The following is a 7,651-nucleotide window of genomic DNA, read 5'->3' as shown; positions in this document are numbered from 1 at the left end:
GTAAACCTCTCCGGCCTCTCTCAGGGTGCTGTCGTAAAGGTGTTTCTGACAATAAACCTCTCCGGCCTCTCTCAGGGTACTGTCGTAAAGGTGTTTCTGACGATAAAGCTCTCCGGCCTCTCTGTGCTGTCGTTATTTTTGTGGTCTTTGGTCAGTTCTCTTTTTTCTGGAGCATTCTCTTGTTCTTCAGAAGAACAGATGAAAGAAGACTATCACATTCATTATTGCCATACGCCTTATTATTTTATCTAATATTTAATAATTAAAGAATATTTAAAGTGTTGTGGGGAAATGGTTTCAAATGGCCATTTTTCCTTAAAATGTTTATGTATTTATTTCCAGCTGTGCTGGGTCTCCGTTGCTGCGCGGGCTTTCCTCCAGTCGAGGCGCGCAGGCTTCGCCTGGCGGTGGCTCTTCTTGCTGTGCAGCAGGGGCTTTGGGGCGTGTGGGCTTCAGTAGCTGTGGCTCCCAGGCTCTAGAACGTCGGCTCAGTACTTGTGGTGCATGGGCTTGGTTGCTCCTTGGCACGTGGGATCTTCCCAGACCAGGGATCCAATCCACGTCTCGTGCATTGGGCCGGCAGATTCTTTACCACTGAGCCACCAGGGAAGCACCCCCCCCCCCCGCCCAATTTTTTTTTAAACTATTCTTTCCTAAGTTCATAAATGAAAAGCTACTGTGATGGGTATTTAACTCTAGTCTTCAAGCAAAAAAAAAAAAAAAAAAATAGTTTTCTCCTTTTGAATGATAGTTTTTTTGTATAAGCAAATGAGGAAGTGTGCTAGTAACTGTATAGTAGAAACATAAAAAGGAAACAAGTACATACCGAGTACTAGCTGCAGGGGAGAGCCTCCCCCGTGGAGGCGTGGGAAGCAGTGGGCCGTCCCAACTGTTGGGTCACGCCTGGAGACACTTGTTTCTCCGCAGCGGCACCAGCAATCCGGAGGCGGGACTTCCATGACAGAAGGAAGGGAAGAGGAGGTGAAGGAAGCAGGCAAGAATATCAAGGGCATGAAAGGAGCACGGTTCCTGCAGACTGCTTCAGGATTTCAGCAGGAAGTCTGCCCAGGAGTCTCTGGGAGTACCCCACTCAAGGATCTCTCCGCTGGGTCTGTGGGCATCCCCAAGTGCTAACCCCACACCCCCTCCCATTCTGTGGCATGCCCCTGAGTGTGCAGGCAGTGAGAGCAAGCCCAGTAGTTGGAGGATTCACAGAAGAGTGGACCAGGCTGTGCAGGTAAGAGAGAAATTGCAGTTGGAGATGTATATAACACTACCTTCCAGAAAACAAAAGAGAGATTTCCAGCAGCCACTCTGGTGAGCTCTAGGAACAAGAAGAAACATCGGAATTCCTCCAGAAGGCCAAATAAGAGTGGAGGCGGTCCACCCATTCAGAAATCGAGGAACACCAGCGATCAGTACCGTCTAAAGGCAACCAGTAAAGACTTAAGGAGAGGTCTGCTACTTCAAATACAGAAACAGCAACACAAAGATACAAGGAACATGAAAAATCAAGAAAATATATCCCCCCCAAAAGATACCAATAATTCTGCAACAACTAAGCTCAAAGCCACAAAATACTGATATAGCTGATAAAAATTTCAAAATAGCTGTTTTGAAGAAAGTTAGCTACAGGAAAACTCAAAGATAGCTTAATGATAATAGGAATGACAATATATGAACAAAATTAAGTCTTTGCCAAAAAATCACAAAAAAGAAACTCTGGAGCTGAAAATTTCAATGCATGAGACAAAAAATGCACTGGAGAGCCTCTACAGTAGTGCATTTCTTCCGATAGTAAATGACTTAGGGGATGAGAATTTTTAAATAAATTACAATTTAAAAAACAAAGAAAGCATGTATGATCTATGGGATTTGAGAGCAGATATATGCTAGGAGAATTGGGAATCCAGACAGGGAAGGGACAGAATGTTTACTTAAATATTAGCTGAAAACTTCCCAAACCTGGGGAGACCTGGACACCCAAATTCACAAAGTTAATAGATCACCCTATTATCTAAATGTGAAAACGCCTTCTTCAAGACACTGTAATGAAATTACCAAAAATCAAAGCATCTTAAAGGCAGCCAGGGGTTTAGAAAAAGAGTGCAACCTACAATGGAGAAGGAAATGGCAACCCACTTGAGTAATCTAGCCTGGAAAATCCCATGGACAGAGGAGCCTGGCAGGCTACAGTGCACTGGGTCACAAAGAGTTGGACACGACTGAGCGACGGAGTATAAGTATAACCTACAAAGGTACATCCATTAGACTAGCAATAGGTTTCTCACAAAAACCTCAGTCTAGGAGACAGCAGAACTACATATTCAAAGTGTTGAAAGGTAAAAAATGCCAACCAAGAATACTCCATCTAGCAAAGTTATTCAGATATGAAGGAAAAATACCTTCTCAGACAAACAAAAGCTGAGGGAGTTATCACCATTAGCCCTGCCTTGCAAGAAATGTTAAAAGGAGTTCTTCAAGCTAAAATGAAAAGAGGCTTATCAGTGACATGAAAACACCTTTATACCCGTAAAAATGAAAAATATGTACTCAAATTTAGAAAATTCTATAATAGGATGCTGTATTAGCCACTTTAATTATAGATAATGGTTAAAGGAAAAGTATTAAAAATAACTATAGCTATTATAATTTGTTAACAAATATATAACATAAAAAGATAATTGTGACATCAAAAATATAAAAGGGAGGGGAGGGTGGAAATTTCATGACGAAAGGAAGATGCTATCAGTGTAAAATGGACTGTCATCTGTGAGCTGTTTTAGGTAAGCCTTATGGTAATCAACAAAGCAAAAATCTAGAGTAGATTCATGAAAGATTTTTAAAAAGAATAATAGCATACCGTCATGGAAAACCACTTTCCAAAGACGAAAATGAATGAAAAAGAAACAGAAGAAGAAAAAACAAGCAGAGGGAAAAGAAACAATGGAAATAAAAACCACCAGAAAACAGTAAGATAGAAGGTCCTTACATACGTGTTCATCAATTAAAAAGAGTGGCTGTGTTGATTAAAAAACAAGACCCATCCCCCCCCCGCCAAAAAAAAAAAAAAAAAAAAAAAAGACCCAACAAAATGCTTCCTACAAATAATTCACTTCAACTTTGAAGACACACAGACCCAAAATGAAGGGATGGAAGAAGACAATTCCAATACAGGTGGAAACCACAAAAACTGGGATAGCATACTTATACCAGACAAAATAGACCTTAAGCCAAAAACAATAAGAAGTGAAGAGAGTCATTATGTAATAATAAAAGGGGTCAATAAGCAAGAAGATATAACAATCATAAAGATGGGGATATGCACTCAACATAGGAGCATCTAAATATATGACTAAGTGGGATTTATCCTTGGGCTACAAGAATGGTTCAACATATGCAAGTTAATAAATGTTATCCACCATATTAATAAAATAAAAAAAAAATCTCACAGTCATCTCAGTAGGTACAGAAAAAAAAGCATATAACAAAATGCAACATCCCTCACAACAGATTAAATACAGAAGAAACATACCTCAACATAATAAAAGCCATATGTGACAAGCTCACAGCAAACATACTCAAGAGTGAAAAACTGAAAGTCTTCCTCTGAGATTAGGAACAAGACAGTTGTTCTTATTCAATACTAGGAATCCTCACTAGAGCAATCAGGCAAGACAATGAAAGAAAAGGCATCTAAATTGGAAAGAAAGGAGTAAAATTTTCATTATTTGCAGATAGATGATATAATTTTCTATCCAGTTGGCCCTCGCTATCCATGGATTGACTTCTGGGGTTGACTGGATTTACAGATTCAGAATCCATGAGAGGGCCAACTGTACCACACCATTTTTTTAATAAGGGACTTATGCATCCATGAATTTTGCTACTGGTGGGGATTCCAGAAATCAGTCCCCCATAGACACCAAGGGATGACAGTTTAGAAAATCCCAAAGTCTCAACCAATAATATTGTTAGAACTAATCAACAGAGTTAATAAAGTTGCAGGATACAAACTCATCTTATAGAAATCAGTTGCATTTCTATACACTAATAATTAAACACCTGAAAAATAAAACTATCCCACCCACAACAGGCTTCACAGGTGGTGCTAACAGTAAAGAACCTGCCTACTAATGCAGGAAACAAGAGAGATGCGGGTTTGATCCCTGGGTGGGGAAGATCCCCTAGAGGAATGCATGGTAACCCACTCCAGTATTCTTGCCTGGAGAATGCCATGGGCAGAGGAGCCTGGCAGGCAACAGTCCATGGGGTCACAAAGAGCCAGACATGACTGAGCATGTACACGCATACACAATAGCATCAAAAGCAAAATACCAGAAATAAATTTAATGAAAGATCTATGTAACTTCCCTGGTGGCTCAGACGGTAAAGCGTCTGTCTACAATGCAGGAGACCTGGGTTCAATCCCTGGGTCGGGAAGATCCCCTGGAGAAGGAAATGGCAATCCACTCCAGTACTATTGCCTGGAAAATCCCATGGACAGAGGAGCCAGGTAGGCTACAGTCCATGGGGTCGCAAAGAGTCGGACACGACTGAGCAACTTCACTATGTAACTAAAACTACAAGACTTTGTTGAAAGAAATAAAAGATGGCACAAACAAATGGGAACATATCCCCACACTCATGAATTGGAAGAATTAATAGTGTTAAAATGTCCATATTACCCGAAGCCATCTTTCTGGGATTCAGTACAATCTCTATCAAAATTCAAATGGCATTTTTCACAGAAATAGAAAAAAAAATCGCCCAAATTTGTCTAGAACCACTAAAGGCCCCAACAATCAAAACAATTACAAGAGAAAAGAGAAAGCTGAGGCATCATACTTTCTGACTTCGAACTATACCATAAACCATAGTAATTAAAACAGCATGGTGCTGGCATAAAAATAGACACATAGAGCACAGGAATAGAATAGAGACCCAGAATGAAACCTCTACATATATGCCAACTGGTATTAGACAAGGAAACCAAAAACACCCAGTGGGGAAAGGGTAGGCTATTCAACAAAGGGTATTGGGAGAACTGAACAGACAAATGCAGAAGACAGAAATTGGACTTCTCCTGTTCCACTCAGAAAAAATAACTCAGATCGAAAACTTATAAGACCTGATAAAGTGCTCATCAACTGATGAATGGATAAAGAAGATATGGAATAGATATATATATATACACACACAAAGGAATATTCTGCCATTTGTGACAACAGGGATGGACCTTAGGGTATTCTAAAATACCAATGACATAAGTCAGAGACATACTGTATGATATCACTTATGTGTGGAATCTTAAAGCTGAATTCCTAAAAGCAGTATATATCAGTGCGTATCAGGGGGCTAGGGTGGTGAACAGATAGGGTACCAAGTAACAACTAGTAGATAAATAAGTCCTGGATCTAACACAGCATAGTGATTTTAGATAACAATATTATAAACATCAAACTTGCTAAGACACTAGAGCTTAATTAGTCCTACCACAAAGGAGAAATGATGATGTGATATGATAAAGGTGTGAACTAGCAATACAATGGCAATCATATTGTAGTATATAAATGTATCAATGTATTGTATACTTTAAACGTATACACTGTTACATGCCACATATATTTTCAATTAAAAATAATTGCATATATTTACTTTCAGCTTCACTTTTTGGCCAGACACTGTGCCTAGTTTATCACATGTTGTCTAGTTTAATCTTTATAACAACTCTGTTACAAACTAAACCAGGACACAGAAAATTAAAGACAGAAAATTTAAGTTAAATCTTTGTAAATTAACAAGGACTACAGATGTAGCAAATAGTCCAAGATTCAAACCTGGACAGGCTTTCTTTTGAATTCATATGCACTGTGCTGTGTAATGGAAAGTGTTAAATATATGACTAGAATAAGGAGTATGGTGCCTGGCCTTTATGAGTTACAGCTTAGAGGAGGCAGAGGAATGTAAATTAGCAACTTTGGTACCCAAGTTGAGGTATTTAGGGTGGCTACTCAGAGCAAGCGAATGCCCACGCCTGCCTGTGAGAGGGTTAGGAAAGGTTTCAAGGAGTTGGATGTTGCAGCTCAAGTTTGCCCATTTGAATGAGAGAAAACGATGTACCAGGCAGAGGAAAGAGGAGACACAAAGGCATTAAGATGCATGTTGAAGGTGTGTGTTGAACTAACAGCCTGCTCGGGGAACTGCGTCTCATCTTAGTATCAGTGGAACATAAGCTTTGTGTGATAAGCCTGAAGGAATGACAGCTGGATACAGCAGGAAGCTGCACTTGAAATGGTAGAAATATCAGAGTTTTAATTATACACATAGTTCCTTCCCTAGTCAGGCATTAGCACTCTTAACCAGTACGTGGTTTTCTTCCCCGCTCGGCACACACAACACTGTACTTTTCAGCCTCTCTGTAATGGGTTAGAGCCAGGTGACCACTTCTGCCAACAGGGTAGGAGTGAAGCAGTCCATCACTTCTGGGCAGAGTATGCAGGAGCAGGCACACAGCCCTCCACACAGACTTCTCCCTGTACACAGGGGCTGAGAAGGCCTCATGAAGACTTTAGATTCCTCGTCTGCAAAAAAGTGCGGACGGACCTCTTCCGACCACTCGGAGTTGGAGGATTACAAAGTTCTTGTAAAATGCCTGGTGTTGCTTCATAAGTTCCTGCTCTTACCTTTCATGGTGTAATTTCTTTCTTCACATAAGTATTATGATCTCATCTATGTTGTTAGAAAAGGATAATAAAGCTCTTTTCAAATATTTACAGACCACATTGTATTTACTCACTGGGTAAGTCACACACATTAAGACTCAGCCAAAAGAGACAGGATAGCCAGAGAGGTGATCTGGTGCCGTCTGCTGGAGATCAGGCATGTCACAACAGCCAAGAGATTACTCCACAGGTTGAGGTTAACAACCTATTTGTAATAGCACATGCCTTTTCTAACCTTTACCCTTTTGAGAGTGAGCCAACACTGATAGATATTCAGAGTCCGGCACAGGCTGGTGGGAGCTTAGCAAATGCTGAATGAATGAACCTGGAGGACGCTGCCCTGAAAGGTGCCTGCAGTTCAGTTCAGTCGCTCAGTTGCATCCAACTCTTTGTGACCCCATGGACTGCAGCACGCCCGACCTCCCTGTCCATCACCAACTCCTGGAGTTTACTCCCGGAGTTTTAAGGTGCCCTGGTTTCCAAAATTCAGATTAGAGAAGCTCCTGTTACTGAGAATTTTATGATGATACTCTAAATATTCCTCAAACAGTAGTTCTTGGAATATTTGCTTCAGAATCTTAGAGTTCAAGGGGTTGGGAATCTAAATTTTAAAGTATTTCTTGTGATTCTCAGGCAAGTTGAAATATTCACCCACTGTCCTAGAAGCCAAGTGGGTTTATGTAACTAATTAATATGAGATACACAAGCATTGTGAGTGAACGAAACTACTTGTGACCCTCAGAATAAAGTATTGTAGGGGATACATAAAAATGATAGCTCCTGCTTCTAATGAGATTATGACTAATTTGGAAGAAACAGAAAATAAAACCAAGTTCAAGAGGCTCTGGTAGGGGAAAAAAAAGGCATTGATAAAATGTTCAAGTCACTGTCAAAGTTATTAAATGGGCCAAAGTTAATCAAGAACA

The 7,651-nt window shown here is 40.2% G+C and overlaps 1 long non-coding RNA gene across 1 annotated transcript in view; it reads right to left on the bottom strand.

Annotated features, from left to right (window-relative positions):
* Positions 1-362, bottom strand: part of LOC120878431 — a 679-nt gene extending 317 nt beyond the window's left edge. Inside the window, exon 1 of the long non-coding RNA XR_005724542.1 lies at positions 7-362. This is a non-coding gene — a long non-coding RNA (uncharacterized LOC120878431). The remainder of the gene's footprint in view (positions 1-6) is intronic.
* Between the last annotated feature and the right edge of the window lie 7,289 nt (positions 363-7,651).

The sequence above is a fragment of the Oryx dammah genome, unplaced genomic scaffold (assembly GCF_014754425.2).
Source record: "Oryx dammah isolate SB20612 unplaced genomic scaffold, SCBI_Odam_1.1 HiC_scaffold_19, whole genome shotgun sequence".
NCBI classification, from domain to species: domain Eukaryota; kingdom Metazoa; phylum Chordata; class Mammalia; order Artiodactyla; family Bovidae; genus Oryx; species Oryx dammah.
The sequence above is the reverse complement of the archived record's forward strand: the minus strand, read 5'-3'. Positions and strand labels throughout refer to the sequence as shown.